We start from the raw sequence: 19,316 nt of genomic DNA, 5'->3' as shown, positions 1-19,316 counted from the left end.
TTCGCCGGGTCCAACTCCGTGGCACGCCGACACACATTAACACAATGTTCATGAGCCAAGTGGCACACAGGCCCACTTGCTCCAGGTTACAGCTTACGGCAAGGTAAAAATAGCAATGTTCATATCACAATGTCCATATAGCACGGGGTATTGCCTTTGCCGGGTTTAGCTGTCTCAGTCCATTACGCTTGCCACCACTGTGGCTTCCCAGGTAGGGGTCTCTAGCCGTCGTCCCCTCAAAGGCCACTGACATCCACACAGGATCCAGGCTCTGCCTTTCAGGACTCTTACTCAAGCCGGCTCTCCCTCAAAGGCCACTGACATCCACACAGGATCCAGGCTCGACCTTCCAGGTACCAGGCTTCACTCCAAAGCCGCTGCCTTCCAAGGCCACTAGCATCCGCACAGGATCCAGTCTTTGCCTTTCAGGCTGCCAGGCTTCACTCGGCCTCACTAGGCCTCTCACAAACGGTGTACCACTCACACGGAGCACAGGCCTCACACCGAACACCTGTCTCAAATTAAGCAGGGTTTATATATGCATCCTGTGCACACACACACACACTGATAGGACCTTGCTGATGTCACAGTCATGTGATCAGACAGACATTCTGTGCACGCAGGACCTGTGCTATGTCACAGTCATGTGACCAGTCAGTTAAAGGGGAAGGTACATGGTTAGGTAAAACACATCCTGGACCATTTACAGTAATGCTAGCAAGCTGCTGCATTACAGTGTGTATATGTATGTATGTATGTGTGTGTGTATATGTATGTATGTATGTGTGTGTATATGTATGTATGTGTGTGTGTGTGTGTGTGCAGGCAGATATCATTGTGTGATGTTTGTTTATATGTATTTTTGTGTTTCAAATGTGTTTCAAATGTGTTTATTCGTGTATGTATATCTGTATATGTTTGTGTGTGTGTGCGACTGCATGCGGCCTCCTGCTGAGTATAGATGGCGCCGTGCGGCCTCCTGCTGTTTCTGGGGTGGGGTGGGGGGGGCGCCGTGCGGCCTCCCACTGTGTATAGATGGCACCGTGCGGCCTCCCGCTGTGTATAGATGGCGCCGCGTGGCCCCCTGCTGTGTATAGACGGCGCCGTGCGGACCCCTGCTGTGTATAGATGGCGCCGTGCGGCCCCCTGCTGTGTATAGATGGCGCCGTGCGGACCCCTGCTGTGTATAGATGGTGCCGTGCGGCCCCCTGCTGTGTATAGATGGCTACGTGCGGCCTCCTGCTGAGTATAGATGGCGCCGTGCGGTCTCCTGCTGTCTCTGGGGGGGCGCCGTGCGGCCTCCTGCTGAGTATAGATGGTGCCGTGCGGTCTCCTGCTGTCTCTGGGGGGGGCGCCGTGCGGCCTCCCGCTGTGTATAGATGGCACCGTACTGCTCCCTGCTGAGTATAGGTGGCACCGTGCGGTCTCCTGCTGTCTCTGGGGGGGGCGCCGTGCGGCCTCCTGCTGAGTATAGATGGAGCCGTGCGGTCTCCTGCTGTCTCTGGGGGGGGCGCCGTGCGGCCTCCCGCTGTGTATAGATGGCACCGTGCGGCCTCCCACTGTGTATTGATGGCTACATGTGCTCAATATTGAGTCATACAATTAATGTAAGGCTATGTGCCCACTATACAGAAATGGTCCGGATTTTTTTTAGCGTTTCTGCATCTCCCTGGCAGAAAAAACACATGCGGATTGTACATGCGGATTGTACATGCGGATTTTACATGCGGATTGTACATTCGTTTTTCCTGCCAGGGACAAGCGGAAGTGAAGCGTTCTTCACATGCATTTCCGCATGCGGGTTGACAAGCGATTTTAGCATCACTTGGAAAGTGCTTGACAACTGGCAATCAGCATGGATTTATATAGTGTGACCGTAAAAGAATGGTAAAAAATAAAAAATATATACTTACCTTCTGATGGCCTGCCGACGTCAGCGGTCTCATGACCTGTCACATGACTAAATGACGTCACAGCAGGTCCTTTTCAGACCATCGCGAGCTGCCGGCAAGCCAGGACACATGGGATAAAGACACCGGGGGCCATCAGAAGGTAAGTAGAATATTTTTTTTTTATTTTATTCTTTTTTTACAGGTTCTATGGTACCCGGGTCCGGAGGAGAGTCTCCTGTCCTCCACACCCGGGTACCATCCGCACATTGAAACGCATGGAATCTGCATGTACAGATGCAGTGATGCGGATTCCATGCGTTCTAATGCAAGTCAATGGCGGCGAGAACGCAGCGCTTCCGCAAAATAATTGGTAATGCTGCGGATTTTTCCGCAATGATAATCCGCAGCGGAAATTTCCGCAGCATGTACACAGCACATGGGGATTATCATTGGGGAACATGGCAGACCTTTTACCAAGCGTTTTTTAAGCATTTCCGCAGCGGAATTGCCGCTGCAGAAACGCTTAAGAAACGCATAGTGGGCACACAGCCTAAAAAAAAAATATTATAATTAATATTGTGCCAAATTAATTTCATAGAATCATAGAATCATAGAATGGTAGAGTTGGAAGGGACCTCCTGGGTCATCTGGTCCAACCCCCTGCTCAAAGCAGGATTCACTAGATCATCTCAGACAGATGTCTGTCCAGCCTCTGTTTGAAGACGTCCATTGAAGGGGAACTCACCACCTCTCGTGGCAGCCTGTTCCACTCATTAATCACCCTAACTGTCAAAAAGTTTTTTCTAATATCTAATCTGTGTCTCCCCCCATTTAGTTTCATCCCATTGCTTCTAGTCTTTCCTTGTGCAAATGAGAATAAAGATGATCCTTCTACAATGTGACAGCCCTTGACATATTTGTAGACCGCTATTAAGTCTCCTCTCAGTCTTCTTTTTTGCAAGCTAAACATTCCCAAATCCTGCAACCGTTCCTCATAGGACATGTTTTGCAGACCAGTCACCATTCTGGTCGCTCTTCTCTGAACTTGCTCCAGTTTGTCTATGTCTTTTTTAAAATGTGGTGCCCAAAACTGTACACAGTATTCCAGATGAGGTCTGACCAAAGAGGAGTAAAGACCGATAATGACTTCACGTGATCTAGACTGTATGCTTCTGTTAATACATCCCAGAATTGTATTTGCCTTTTTTGCTGCTGCATCACACTGTTGACTCATGTTCAGTCTATGATCTATTAGTATACCTAAGTCTTTTTCACATGTACTGTTGCTTAGCTCTATTCCTCCCATTCTGTATATGCTTTTTTCATTTTTATTGCCCAGATGTAGTACTTTGCATTTTTCCCTGTTAAAAACCATTCTGTTGGTTGCTGCCCACTGCTCCAGTTTATTTAGGTCTTTTTGAATCCTCTCTCTCTCTTCTCTAGTATTAGCTATCCCTCCTAGCTTTGTGTCATGAGCAAATGTAATCAGTTTACCCTCAATTCCTTCATCTAAATCATTGATAAAGATGTTGAACAATACAGGTCCCAGGACGGAGCCCTGTGGTACCCCACTTGAGACATTCATCCAGCTGGATGTGAAGCCATTTACAACCACCCTTTGAGTCCGATCACTAAGCCAGTTATGAATCCACCTAACAGTTGCCTGGTCCATTGCATACTTGGTCATTTTTTCAATAAGGATGGTGTGAGATACTTTCACGTGAACTATCACAGGGAATCATGTGACATGTTACGTGATAAATCAGGTGTGTGTGTGTGTTGGTGGGGGGGGGTGTCTGGGGGGGGGGCCGCGCCTTCTAAACTGCCCGGGGCCCTTACTACTCTTAATCCACCCCTGCTTGTATTAGCGAGTCTTGCGCGATATACGCCTGCAATCACAGCACGCACTCCGAATACGCCTGAGAAACAAAACGGTGATCTGAGCTGCCCCATAGAATAACACTGGGCCGAGTGCTGTGCGATGTTTTATGTGTTATACGGTAGTGTGACTCCGGCCTTACCTGACATATCTGCTTCTAGAAGGATGTGACATGGAAGGAGGAAGAGCAGCAGAATCCTGTAGTTGTGGATGAAGGACTTGTACAGGCAACCAGCTAAACACTGATAAAGAGAACAAGTAACGGGAGCATCTCTCCAGGGAAAGTTGCCGACAATGTCTGACTGTATTCACACAGATACAGAAGACTTTATTCACACACATATAGATGACTTTATTCACACAGATACAGAGGACTTTATTCACACAGGTGCAGAGGACTTTATTCACACAGATACAGAGGACTTTATTCACACAGATAAGGAGGACTTTATTCACACAGATACAGTTGTGCTCAAAAGTTTACATACCCTGTAGAATTTTTGCTTTCTTGGCCTTGTTTCAGAGAATATGAATAACAAAAAAAAAATTTCTCCACTCATGGTTATTGGTTGGGTGAAGCCATTTATTGTCAAACTACTGTGTTTTCTCTTTTTAAATCTTAAAGACAACCAAAAACATCCAAATGACTCTGATAAAAAGTTCACATACCCCAGTTCTTAATACAGTGCATTGTCCCCTCTAACATTAATGACATCATGAAGTCTTTTGTGGTAGTTGTGGATGAGGTTCTTTATTCTCTCAGATGGTAAAGCTGCCCATTCTTCTTGGCTAAAAGCCTCCAGTTCCTGTAAATTCCTGGGCTGTCTAGCACGAACTGCGCTCTTGAGATCTCCCCAGAAACCCTCAATGATATTGAGGTCAGTAGACTGAGATGGCCACTCCAGAACCTTCTATTTGTTCTGCTGTAGCCAATGACAGGTCGACTTGGCCTTGTGTTTTGGGTCGTTGTCATGTTGGAACGTCCAAGTACGTTCCATGCGCAGCTTCCGGGCTGATGAGTGCAAATTTGCCTCCAGTATTTGCTGATAACGTGCTGCATTCATCTTTCCTTCAACTTTTACCAAGGTTCCTGTGCCTTTGTAGCTCACACATCCCCAAAACATGTGATCCACCTCCGTGCTTTACTGTAGGAATGGTGTTCCTTTCATCATAGGCCTTGTTGACCTCTCTCCAAATGTAACGTTTATGGTTGTGGCCAAAAAGTTCAATTTTGGTCTCATCACTCCAAATTACCTTGTTCCAGAAGTTTTGAGGCTTGTCTCTGTGCGGTTTGGCATATTGTATGCGAGATACTTTGTTGCATTTGCGCAGTAATGGCTTTCTCCTGGCAACTCGACCATGCAGCCCATTTTTCTTCAAGTGCCTCCTTATTGTGCATCTTGGAACAGCCACAGCGCTAGTTTTCAGAGACTCCTGAATTTCAGCTGATGTTATTTCTGGGTTTTTCTTTGCATCCAGAACAATTTTCCCAGCAGTTGTGACCGAAATTTTCGTTGGTCTACCTGACCGTGATTTGGTTTTTACAGAGCCCCTGATTTTCCATTTGTTAATCACATTTTGAACGCTGCTGACTGGCATTATCAATTCCTTGGATACCTTTTTGTATCCCTTTCCTGTGTAATACAGTTCAACTACCTTTTCCCGTAGATCTGTTCACAATTCTTTTGCCTTCCCCATGACTCACAATCCAGAAACGTCAGTGGCTGGATGAAAGATGCAAGAATCTGTCTGGATCCCAGATACCCACTCAGCTTTTATGCACACACATTGATTACAAGCAAAAAGGTCACAGGTGAGGATGTTACCTTTAGTAGCCATTCAAATCCATTTGTGTCAAATTCTGTGTATGTTATCAGGCCAAAATCACCAGGGTATGTGATGTCTGCTATTTCAACTTTCTTCTCTGCTAGATACCTAAAACTCAATATGGATAAAACTAAATTCATCATCTTTCAACCATCTCGCTCAACCCCCCATCTGACCTATCCATCAAAGTCAATGGCTAGAGGGTAGAGACCATAGACACATACTGCTAAATAGGGAATCATATTGAATTTTTATGTTAGAAACCCGAGTACCCTTTGGATTGAATCTCAGGTAGGATCTAATACTACAATATTAATAACAGTTATGTTTACAGCTTCGACATGGTATATCGTTCGTTTTTATATTTATTCTGTATTTGTATCACAATATTTTTATTTTTTCTACATGCCAATGATACTATCTCCCGCATCCGCGCATTCCTCAGCAAACAGTCTGCAAAAACACTAGTGCATGCCCTCATCATCTCTCGCCTTGACTACTGCAACCTCCTGCTCTGTAGCCTCCCTTCCAACATTCTCGCGCCCCTCCAATCTATCCTAAACTCTGTGACTTAGCCTCCTGGTACTTACCTGCACGCAACCTCCGATCCTCACAAGATCTCCTTCCCTACTCCCCTCTTATCTCCTCTTCCCAACAATTGCATGCAAGATTTCTCCTGTGTATCTGTAGCGCCCCGAGGGTTCGGCCGCTAAAGGGGTATTGCACCTCAACCAGAGGTGTGGTATTCCACTCCTGGGTAAGGATGGAGTATGGACCAGGGCTCATTTAGCTGCACACATATACACTCCTCATGTCCGGGGGGCAGCTCTACGGTGCTCCCATTAGTATGCAGGCACGACTGACTATGTCCCTGGCTGGAGTGGGGAGGGGGGGAACCCTAGTGATGTGGGAGCAGATAGGGGCTGGTTTCTGGGCATAGGAAGGAGCTCATTGGATGCAGGTCACCTGAGCTCAGATACGGAGGAGGTATAAAAGGTGGGCACCATCTTGGAATTCAGTTCAGTCTGTGAGGAGAAGACAGGGAGCAGAGGCTCTGCAGGAGCTCTGCTCCAGAGCCAGGCCCAGGGACACGGGCAGGGCACGAGAGGGAGAGAAAGAAAAGGAACAGAACAGAAAGGCCCAGAAACACGAAGGTAGAAGGGACCCTAAGGACCCAGGAGATTACGGGTGACGGGTCAGGCAAGGAAAGGGTACCGGATCCCAAGTTGGTGGAGGCAAATAATCCTCAGCCAAGAATCGGAGGTCGTGATCATTTAATGGTGCGACCCCTCGCTAAACCTACTAGGAAGGCACCACATAGGGCCAGGGAAGCTGGCGCCAAGTTCTCCCAGAGAAGGCCGGAGGCAGCTGGACAGAAGTTTGGTCACTGGTGGGGCACGGCCAGAGAAAGGATAGAAGGGAGTTCTGTGCCATGCTCCTGAATTGCCTGGGGGTTGACCGAGCCCCTCACCTGGTGGACGCAGCACGGCTTGGGCGGTCACTACCTGTACAGAAGTGGCTTGGAGTATACGAACTGTGAGTAAAAGACCCTGGACTGCAACACATTATCTTTGTGTTTCTTACCTCGCCAGCACTAACGGTACAGGGACGCCCTGCACCACCACAACCCCCACCATCTACGCTCACTGCCCTGAGGCTACACTCCTCCCGTGGGGAGTTGAACTATTCCCTGCTGCACCCACAACACCAGCCTCAGCGGTCTGCTCTGCAGCGGCGGTTCACTCTGACCGCAATCCACGGGTGGCATAGTCGGACATTACAAAATATATAGAAGACTGCCACTGGTCTGACCACCCTGAGCCACGGGACTGGGTTGCCACTACTACCCCCATCAGCACCGTACACTAGAAGGCCCGGTTCCGAGTACCCCACGGCCCAGGGGGCGAGTCACATCTAATTAGCATTTGGTACCATTGCCCTTAAACTAAATGACTTGGGTCAAACGTTTGGGATATCCTTCCACAAGCTTCTCACAATAGCTGGTTGGAATTTGGGCCCATTCCTCCTGACAAAACTGGTGTAACTGATCCAGGTTTGTAGGTCGCCTTACTAGCACCTGCCTTTTCAGCTTTGCCCATAAATTTTCAATAGGATTGAGATCAGGGCTTTGGGTCATTGTCTATTTGGAAGACCCATTCACGCTCAAGCTTTAACTTCCTGGCTGATGTCTTGAGATGTTGCTTCAGTATTGCCACATACTCTTCTTTTCTCATTCTATCATCTATTTTGTGAAGTGCACCAGTCCCTCCTGCAGCAAAATAACCCCACAGCATGATGCTGCCACCTCCGTGTTTCACAGTTGGGATGGTGTTCTTAGGCTTCCAAGCTTCTCCCTTTTTCCTCCAAATGTAACGAAGGTCGTTATGCCCAAAAATTCTATTTTAGTTTGATCAGACCACAGAACATGTCTCCAAAAAATAAAGTTGTCCAGCACTTTTCACTGTGGCCCAAATATCCTGCAATGTATTTACCCTGTTCAGATAAGGGTTTTTGTAAGGGTTTTGCTCACAGGCATCATGTGACCCCCGGTTGCATCCGGCTCTTCCTTCCACTGATGTCACATCAAGTGAGGCGCGATATCAGTGACGTGGTCCCCGCAGTGGATGCTGGGCTGTGGGCAGGGTTACACCACACGTCACACCCAGCATCCACCGCGCGCTTTCCCAATGAATGAGGAGAGGGAAATCATGCGGTAGATGCTGGGTGTGACACACTGGGTAACCCTGCCCACAGCCCATCACTCACTGTGGAGCGCAGAACTGAGTCAAGCCCGGAACTTGACGTGACATCAGCGGTCAACAGTGGAGAGGTCAACAAGGCCTATGAAGGACAACAAAGGATATTTACAAAAACCCTTATCTGAACAGGGTAATTATATTGGGGGGCATTTGAGCCATAGTAAAAAGTACTTGCCAACTTCTTTTAGGTCTTTGTTCCTGTGTGTATTTGCAAACATTAATCTGGCCTTTTTTATGTTTCTTTTGGAGTAATGGCTTTTTCCTGGCTCCGCTCCCTACACCTCATACACACACGGCTCCGTACACCTCGTACACGCGCGGCTCCACTCCGTACACCTCCTGCTCTGCTCCGTACACCTCGTACACACACTGCTCTGCTCCGTACACCTCGTACACACGCGGCTCTGCTCTGTACACCTCGTACACACGCGGCTCCGCTCCGTATACCTCGTACACACACGGCTCCGCTCCGTACACCTCGTACACAAACGGCTTCGTACACCTCGTACACGCGCGGCTCCGCTCCGTACACCTCGTACATACACGGCCCTGCTTCGTACACCTCGTACACACGCGGCTCCGCTCCGTACCCCTCGTACACGCGCGGTTCCGCTCCGAACACCTCGTACACACGCGGCTCTGCTCCGTTCACCTCATACACGCGCGGCTCCGCTCCGTACACCTTGTACATACACGGCTCCGCTCCGTACACCTCGTACACACACAGCTCCACTCCGTACACCTCGTACACAAGCGACTCCGCTCCGAACACCTCGTACACACGCTGCTCTGCTCTGTACACCTCGTACATGCGCGGCTCCGCTCCGAACACCTCGTACACACGCGGCTCTGCTCCGTACACCTAGTACACGCGCGGCTCCGCTCCGTACACCTCGTACACACACAGCTCCACTCCGTACACCTCGTACACAAGCGACTCTGCTCCGAACACCTCGTACACACGCGGCTCTGCTCCGTACACCTCGTACATGCGCGGCTCCGCTCCGAACACCTCGTACAGGCATACCTCCCAACTCGTGAAGATCAGAAACAGGAAAATTTTGGCCACGCCTCTGGCCACAACCCAATCGACACCCATTTACTAGTATCTTTTTCCGCTGGCAGGAGCAGTTGTCAGAGGGGCGCTAACAGCGAGGGAAATTCAGCCAGATGGCCGAGACTGCAGTGTGTAGACCCAAATCCAGGACTGTCCACTGTATTCCGGACAGTTGGGACTAGAGATGAGCGGATGGATTCCTGAGTCTCTGGTCCAGTGTCCAGGTCAGTGCTACCTGTGGACGGGAGACCGTGAGTCTCTTATCTTTCAGGGCAGCGCAACGTCATCTGTGCGTCCTGCTCATCTCTCGTTGGGACCTGAGGATTAGTTTTTGTTCCCTCATTCACAAGCGGAGTCGCAATGATTTCATTAGAGCTGGTGGCTCAGCAGGGGCCGCTGTGGCTATAATGTATTAAGGTTGTGGATTCAAGACCCAGGGACTCCCAGAAAAATATATATTTTTGTAATTGTTCACAAATTTTCTACTTTTGTTTAGAGGGTCAAAAAATCATTTTCTTCACCTCAGTATACAGGCACCATAAAAATACATTGCTATATACAATGTATTTCTATGGAGATGCATACTCAGCTTCTGTACTGTCTGTGCTTTTTTGACTCTACAATGCATTGCCTGCAATCTAGAGTTAAGTTAACGAAATCCTCCTCTGTTCACCATTGAGAGCTGTAGCTCAGTGGTTAGAGATAAAGCCTCTGACTACTGAGATGTAGGTCTGAGTCCCAGCAGAGGCCACAGCAGGCAAAGGAAGAGGGGAGTGTAATATAATGTAATTTATTCACTGACCAGTGAGTGGCCTGCCCCCAAGGAGGAAGAGCTACACCCCAACACCAGAGAGGTGAGTATAAATAGAACCGTAGTGACAGGACAGTCCTGCAGAATACGGGATGGTTGGGAGCTATGCGTACACACTCTGTGCTCCTCGTACACACGGCTCTGCTCCGTAAGCCTCGTACACACGGCTCCGCTCCGTACACCTCGTAAACACGCTGCTCCGCTCCGTACACCTCGTAAACACGCGACTCTGCTCTGTACACCTCGTACACACACGGCTCTGCTCTGTACACCTCGTACACACGCGGCTCCGCTCCGTACACCTCGTACACACACGGCTCTGCTCCGTACACCTCGTACACACGCGGCTCCGCTCCGTACACCTCGTACACAGGCGGCTTCACTCCGTACACCTCGTACACACGCGGCTCTGCTCCGTACACATTGTACACACACGGCTCCGCTCCGTACACCTCGTACACACGCGGCTCCGCTCCGTACACCTCGTACACACGCGGCTCTGCTCCGTACACCTCGTACACACGCGGCTCTGCTCCGTACACCTCGTACACACGCGGCTCCGCTCCGTACACCTCGTACACACGCGGCTCCGCTCCGTACACCTCGTACACACGCGGCTCTGCTCCGTACACCTCGTACACTCGCGGCTCTGCTCCGTACACCTCGTACACTCGCGGCTCTGCTCCGCACACCTCGTACACACGCGGCTCCGCTCCGTACACCTCGTACACTCGCGGCTCTGCTACATCCACACTGTAAACCCCTCCTGACCCCACACGTAAACTTCAGCTCATCCAGCACCATGACAACCAGCACAGCAGAGTCCTGCATCCACTGAGGCCCCTGATCATGTGACCCCTGACTCCTCCCCTCCTGTGACCTCATCACAGCTCCTGTGCGCACAGAGCAGCCATATATGTGGTGGCGGCTCTGCAGGTGGAGGTATGTGGAGACCCCCATTACTGGGCGCAGGGGGCATTAACCCCTTCAGCACAGAGACTCTTTTGGGGTCTTGTGTTGCCCCTTTTTAAGAATCATAAGGTTTTTGTTCTGTTTCCTGTAATAGATACATACGACCCAACTATGGAGACAGGAAGGGAGGAAACGTATTGTTCTCATAGTACAGGACCCCTTTACTGCCCCAAAGTGTAATGCCCCCATTATGCCCCTTATGCAGGATGTATGATGCCCCCACACAGTGTAATGCCCCCATTATGCCCCTTATGCAGGATGTATGATGCCCCCACACAGTGTAATGCCCCCATTATGCCCCTTATGCAGGATGTATGATGCCCACACAGTGTAATGCCCCCATTATGCCCCTTATGCAGGATGTATGTATGATGCCCCCCACAGTGTAATGCCCCCATTATGCCCCTTATGCAGGATGTATGTATGATGCCCCCCACAGTGTAATGCCCCCATTATGCCCCTTATGCAGGATGTATGTATGATGCCCCCCACAGTGTAATGCCCCCATTATGCCCCTTATGCAGTATGTATGATGCCCCCACAGTGTAATGCCCCTATTATGCCCCTTATGCAGGATGTATGTATGATGCCCCCCACAGTGTAATGCCCCCATTATGCCCCTTATGCAGGATGTATGTATGATGCCCCCCACAGTGTAATGCCCCCATTATGCCCCTTATGCAGTATGTAAGATGCCCCCACACAGTTTAATGCCCCCATTATGCCCCTTATGCAGGATGTATGTATGATCCCCCCACACAGTGTAATGCCCCCATTATGCCCCTTATGCATGATTTATGATGCCCCCACACAGTGTAATGCCCCCATTATGCCCCTTATGCAGGATGTATGATGCCCCCACACAGTGTAATGCCCCCATTATGCCCCTTATGCAGGATGTATGTATGATGCCCCCCACAGTGTAATGCCCCTTATGCAGTATGTATGATGCCCCCCACACAGTGTAATGCCCCCATTATGCCCCTTATGCAGGATGTATGATGCCCCCACACAGTGTAATGCCCCATTATGCCCCTTATGCAGTATGTATGATGCTCCCACACAGTGTAATGCCCCCATTATGTCCCTTATGCAGGATGTATGATGCCCCCACACAGTGTAATGCCCCCATTATGCAGGATGTATGATGCCCCCACACAGTGTAATGCCCCCATTATGACCCTTATGCAGAATGTATGATGCCCCCACACAGTGTAATGCCCCCATTATGCCCCTTATGCAGGATGTATGATGCCCCCACACAGTGTAATGCCCCCATTATGCCCCTTATGCAGGATGTATGATGCCCCCCACAGTGTAATGCCCCCATTATGCCCCTTATGCAGTATGTATGATGCCCCCACACAGTGTAATGTTCCCCCAGTACCACCTGAGGTTTTACAGTTGGAATAATCCTTCTGGAATTGGTTTTCCCTTTGCCTGCTCCCCTACATGTAGACCCTCGAGCATGTATACATCCATGTAGGGGAGCAGGCCTTACTAGATATCGAGGCTTTGTACAGTAATATACCGCATGTGGATGGTATCAGAGGAGTAAGACATTTCTTGAAATTGTGATCAATAGAGTGTAGCAGACTTAATGACTTCATGGAGGATCTTCTAAAATTGACTCTTACTCATAACTTCTTTCTTTTTGACAGGAAATACTTCCACCAGCTCAGGGGTACTGCGATGGGGAGCCCTTGTGCCCCGTCGTATGCTAAATTATTCCTGGCCTGGTGGGAGGAATCCACAATATTCAGGGATGATCATAAGTGATGGCAGCCATATATTGGGGTATGGTATAGATATATTGACAACATTTTTATCATCTGGTCAGGGACAAGTGAACAATTTATTGAATTTGTCAGAGAACTCATCAATAGAGTCGGCCTGAGATTTACATTGGAGGTTAATTATAACCCTTTGCCTTTCCTGGATGTACTAATGAAGAAAAAACTGGATGGGACCCTAGGGACACTCATCTACCATAAACCTTCAAGCATTAATGGTCTATTTATGGTCTATGAAAGTGGGATAGCCACCACTCCCTCCTCCTAAAAAAAGGAATTCCCAAGAGCCAATTTTTATTGTTGAGAAGGAACTGTTCTAATGTCACAGATTTTAATATACAGGCAATAGACATGAACACCAGATTCAGGGAAAAGGGTACTCCTGGTACATTTTGGATTCCTCATGATAGTTTGCAGAAAAGCGGGAGAGACAGACACTCCTCCATACCTAACCAAGACACCAAGAAAAAGATGGGATAACACGAGTAATAGGAAGTTATGACAATAAGAGTGACCACTTCTTTAATAGCCTCAGAAAACACTGGGATATACTTGTGGCCGACCCAGACCTGAGGGTGCTGTGTGATCTACTCCCACAATAACTTCCAGAAAGGGTCAGTACAATTAGGGGCCGTTTAGTGAATAGTTTCTACTAAAAACCTGCACTCAAGTGGACTTGGCTGGATAGAAGAGTCTGCGGTTTCTTTAGATGTGGAGAATGTTGCACATGTAATTGCATGAGACCATGTAAATCTTTCTTGAATTTCTCCATGGGTAATACCTTTTTTAAGGGATTATTGCAACTGTAAAACTTCAGGACTTATATATATGGCCACATGCACCTGCCCCCTAGATTATGTAGGCACGACTTAGAGGGAGTCTGGAAGGAGAGTGGGGGAGCATTTGGTCGATATATATGCAATGGTTGGGACACCTCATTAGCGAGACACCTGAACAGTATACATTGAGGTGAAACCGGAGACCTTCTTTTGTATCATTGAGGTGTTTAAGCCCAATTTGAGAGGTAGTGATCACAACAGATGTATCCTCAAAAAAGGAAAATGAGTGGATTTCCATACTGAATCCAATAGCCCCTAAGGGACTCAATAAGCAAAATTTCCTATGCCTGTTTTGTATGAATACAGTTCCATTCTGGATTACATTTTTGGATTTTATACTCTACCCATTGCTACTCAGTTCCCTGTGAATGGGGTTCACATATAGTTGTACTTCATCGAGATATCTGAGCTAGTGATGGGCGAGCCCTAAAATGCTCGGGTGCCCGATGCTCGGGTCAAGCACATTGGAATGCTCAGGTGCCCGACCTGAGCAACGAGCCCAATGTACACTGTGCAGAATTATTAGGCAAGTTGTATTTTAGAGGATTATTTTTATTATTGATCAACAACTATGTTCTCAATCAACCGAAAAGACGCATAAATATCCAAGATTAATATTTTTGGAAGTTGGAGTGGGTTTTTTTTAGATTTAGCTATTTTAGGAGGATATCTGTTTATGCAGGTAACTATTAGGCTATGTGCCCACGATGTAGAAATGAAGCAGAAAATTTCTGCAGCATTTCTGCATCTCCCTGGCAGAAAAAACGCATGCAGATTGACGAGCGCTTTCCAGGCGATAGCATCACTTGGAAAGTGCTTGACAACTAGGTCACACTGTATAAATCCATGCAAATAGCATGGATTTATACAGTGTGAACCGTAAAAATTAAAACAAATAAAACTATACTCACCCCCGAGGCCCCGGCGTGGCTGCAGCGCTCGTTCCTGTCTGCTTCCTGGATGCCGGCATATCGCGAGACAGAGCGGTGAAGGACCTGCGGTCACATGACTGTGACGTCACCGCAGGTCCTTCAGCGATGCCGGCATTCAGAGAGAAGCCTTCGGAAAGGTGAGTATAAACTTTATTTGTTATTTTATTCCTTTTTCACAGGTACAATGGTACCCAGGTCTGGATGAGAGTCGTCTCTCCTCCAGAACTGGGTACCATCCGCACATAGAGACGCATAGAAGCCGCTTGTACAAATGTACAGTCGCGTTTTCTATGTGTCTCAATGCAAGTCAATGGCGGGAGTTCCGCTGCGCTTCCGCAAAATTAAATGACATGCTGCGGATTTTTGTACGCAGCATAAACGCTGCGGAAAAATCCGCAGCATAAACGCTGCGGAAAAATCCGCAGCATGTGCATAGAACATGCGGAATCCCCTTGGGGACCATGGGGTGCGGATTACCTAGCGTTTCACAAGCATTTATGCTGCGGAAATTCCGCAGCATAAACGCTTGAAAAACGCTATGTGGGCACCCAGCCTTACTGTGCAGAATTATTAGGCAACTTAATAAAAACCAAATATAATCCCATCTCACTTGTTTATTTTCACCAGGTAAACCAATATCAGTGCACAAAATTTAGAAATAAACATTTCTGACATGCAAAAACAAAAACCAAAAAAATTAGTGATCAATATAGCAACCTTTCTTTATGATGACACTCAACAGCCTTACTTTCATAGATTCTGTCAGTTGCTTGATCTGTTTTCGATCAACATTGCGTGCAGCAGTCACCACAGCCTCCCAGACACTGTTCCGAGAGGTGTACTGTTTTCCCTTCCTGTAGGTCTCACATTTTATGATGGACCACAGGTTCTCTATGGCGTTCAGATCAGGTGAACAAGGCAGCCATGTCATTATTTTTTCTTCTTTTAGACCTTTACTGGCCAGCCACGCTGTGGAGTAGTTGGATGCATGTGATGGAGCATTGTCCTGCATGAAAATCATGTTTTTCCTGAACGATACCGACTTCTTACTTACCACTGCTTGAAGAAGTTGTCTTCCAGAAACTGGCAGTAGGTCTGGGAGTTGAGCTTCACTCCATCCTCAACCCTAAAAGGTCCCACAAGTTCATCTTTGATGATACCAGCCCATACCAGTACCCCACCTCCACCTTGCTGGCCTCTGAGTCGGAGTGGAGCTCTCTGCCCTTTATTGATCCAGGCTCTGGCCCATCAAGAGTCACTCTCATTTCATCAGTCCATAAAACCTTTGAAAAATCAGTCTTAAGATATTTCTTGACCCATTCTTGACGTTTTATCTTATGTTTCTTGTTCAAAGGTGGTCGTTTTTCAGCCTTCCTTATCTTGGCCATGTCCCTGAGTATCGCACACCTTGTGCTTTTTGATACTCCAGTAACGTTGCATCTCTGAAATATGGCAAAACTGGTGGCGAATGGCATCTTGGCAGCTTCACGCTTGATTTTCCTCAATTCATGGACAGTTATTTTGCGCCTTTTTTGGCAACACGCTTCTTGCGACCCTGTTGGCTATTTGCCATGAAACGCTTGATTGTTCTCTGATCACGCTTCAAAAGTTTGGAAATTTCAAGACTACTGCATCCCTCTGCAAGACATCTCACAATTTTGGACTTTTCAGAGCCCGTCAAATCTCTCTTCTGACCCATTTTGCCAATGGAAATGAAGTTAACTAATAATTAAGCACACCTTATATAGAGTGTTGATGTCATTAGTCAACACCCCTCCTCATTACAGAGATGCTCATCACCAGATTTACTTAATTGGTAGTTGGCTCTCAAGCCTATGCAGCTTAGAGTAGGACAACATGTATAAAAAGTATCATGTGATCAAAATACTCATTTGCCTAATAATTCTGCACGCGGTGTAAGTCTATGGGAAACTCGAGCTTTTTTCCAGTGTCTCCCCAAGAGGGACTAAAAATTGCCCAAATCGATGGGAACAGTGCTCAAATGGCATGGGAAGACCCCTGGAAGCATTTCTGACACCCAGGTCACTGCTGTCAACAATGTTGTCAGAGTTATTACGCCACTTTTACGGACTCACAATAAAACATACAAAAACAAAATGGATTTTCCTGGGATTTATGTTAATGAACATCCTTTCCAGGGTAATGACTTGTATATAAGGCAAAATAAATAACCAAAAACAAAAATACTCCTCCACCTTATAGGCTATCTTCACACGTAGTGCTTTTGAATCGTGACAAATGCTTTCACCAGGAAATGTCATTTTAACATTTTACAACCTTATCTGGCCATGTGGTGTGTGAGACATGATCAGACACATCCTGTTTCATTTATGAAGGAGGGACTCTGAAAGTCACAAAACCTATTTTTATAGGGCCATCAGGCGACCTTTACTATTCTTAAAGGGCCAGCAATCGGCCCTCACTATTCTTAGAGAACCATTAGCCGGCTATGCTTTGTTGTTCCCATTACTAAAGAGTGGGTCTCCTATACTGTTATTGCATATGCAGTGAGTGGCAGGGCTGCCCAAAATTTGGACGCACCCCAATATCCCTTTGAAAATTTGGACGCACCCCAATACCCCTTTGAAGAGACTTAGAGGAGGGCCTCCTGAAAACAATGCTCCCATTATTAGAAAGTTGGTCTCCCATTGTGTTTGCCTATGCAGTGAATGCAAGGGTTTCCAAAAATTTGGAGGCACTCCAATGCCCCTTGGAAGAAACGTGGAGGTCAGAGGGCCTCCTGAAAACAATGTTCCCATTATTAGGAAGTGGGTCTTCCATTGTGTTTGCCTATGCAGTGAATGCAAGGGTTGACAAAAATTTGGAGGCACTTCAATGCCCCTTGGAAGAGACATGGAGGTCAGAGGACCTCCTGAAAACAATGCTCCCATTATTAGAAAGTGAGTCTTCCCTTGTGTTTGCCCATGCAGTGAATGCAAGGGTTGCCAAAAATTTGTAGGCACTCCAATGCCCCTTGGAAGAGATGTGGAGGTCAGAGGGCCTCCTGAAAACAATGATCCCATTATTAGGAAGTGGGTCTTCCATTGCGTTTGCCTATGCAGTGAATGCAAGGGTTGCCAAAAATTTGGAGGCACTCCAATGCTCTTTGGAAGAGATGTGGAGGAGGGCCTCATAAAAAAATGTTCCCATTAGAAAGGAGCAGGTCTCCTATACTTGTAATGCCCATGTACTAAGTGTATGGGCTGACAAACATTTATCCCTGGGGGGTTTACATGAACATACTGTATAGAAAATTTTTTTTACGGGCATCATAAACACCCTTCAAAAAAAATTATGTGGGTGTTGCATCACGGACCACGCTCACCCTGGTAATATGTTGGTGGAGGATGAGGATAAGGAGGAGGACAAGAGCAAATAGCCCAAATCAGGAAGCGTATACCCATGTGTGGGTGTGAAGAGGTGCATAGGAATGCATCTCCCAAAAAAGACACTGGATTTGAGTTTATGTTACGCTGCTATCATTCGGTGGTGTTGAGAAGTCTGACCCAATCCAGCCCTTGTTCATTTTTATAAGAGTCAGCCTGTCAGCATTTTCAGTTGTCAGGCGGATGCGCTTATCAGTTATAATTCCACCAGAGGCACTAAAAACCCTCTCAGATAAAATGCTACAGTGGTGGCCAAAAGTATTGGCACCCCTGCAATTCTGTCAGATAATACTCAGCTTCTTCCTGAAAATGATTGCAATCACATTCTTTGGTATTATTATCTTCATTTAATTTGTCTTCAATGAAAAAACACAAAAAGAATTGTCCTAAAGCCAAATTGGATACAATTCCACACCAAACCTAAAAAAGGGGTGGACAAAAGTATTGGCACTGTTTGAAAAATCATGTGATGCTTCTTTAATTCATGTAATTAACAGCACCTGTAACTTACCTGTGGCACCTAACAGGTGTTGGCAATAACTAAATCACACTTGCAGCCAGTTAACATGGATTAAAGTTGACTCAACCTCTGTCCTGTGTCCTTGTGTGTACCACATTGAGCATGGAGAAAAGAAAGAAGACCAAAGAACTGTCTGAGGACTTGAGAAACCAAATTGTGAGGAAGCATGAGCAATCTCAAGTCTACAAGTCCATCTCCAAAGACCTGAATGTTCCTGTGTCTTCCGTGCGCAGTGTCATCAAGAAGTTTAAAGCCCATGGCACTGTGGCTAACCTCCCTAGATGTGGACGGAAAAGAAAAATTGATGAGAAATTTCAACGCAAGATTGTGCGGATGGTGGATAAAGAACCTCGACTAACATCCAAACAAGTTCAAGCTGCCCTGCAGTCCGAGGGTACAACAGTGTCAACCCGTACTATCCGTCGGCATCTGAATGAAAAGGGACTGTATGGTAGGATACCCAGGAAGACCCCACATCTTACCCCGAGACATAAAAAAAGCCAGGCTGGAGTTTGCCAAAACTTACCTGAGAAAGCCTAAAATGTTTTGGAAGAATTTTCTCTGGTCAGATGAGACAAAAGTAGAGCTTTTTGGCAAAAAGAATCAACATAGAGTGTACAGGAAAAAA

At 47.2% G+C, this 19,316-nt stretch overlaps 2 protein-coding genes across 4 annotated transcripts in view; both read left to right on the top strand.

Annotated features, from left to right (window-relative positions):
• LOC141271711 (uncharacterized) overlaps positions 1–19,316 on the top strand; it is a 254,208-nt gene that overhangs the window by 166,039 nt on the left and 68,853 nt on the right. The gene's annotated exons all lie outside the window — the stretch shown is intronic.
• Positions 11,090–19,316, top strand: part of LOC141271708 (uncharacterized) — a 34,241-nt gene continuing 26,014 nt past the window's right edge. For 2 of the 3 annotated variants that reach the window (XM_073681796.1, XM_073681792.1), the window contains exon 1: positions 11,090–11,167. The gene's annotated coding sequence lies outside the window, so the exon portion shown is untranslated. The remainder of the gene's footprint in view (positions 11,168–19,316) is intronic. The other variant, XM_073681794.1, reaches the window with a different exon arrangement.

This window comes from Phyllobates terribilis, unplaced genomic scaffold (genome assembly GCF_046119375.1).
Source record: "Phyllobates terribilis strain yellow unplaced genomic scaffold, ASM4611937v1 Scaffold_5__5_contigs__length_657084704, whole genome shotgun sequence".
Classification (NCBI taxonomy): domain Eukaryota; kingdom Metazoa; phylum Chordata; class Amphibia; order Anura; family Dendrobatidae; genus Phyllobates; species Phyllobates terribilis.
This window is presented reverse-complemented; position numbering and strand designations above follow the sequence as displayed.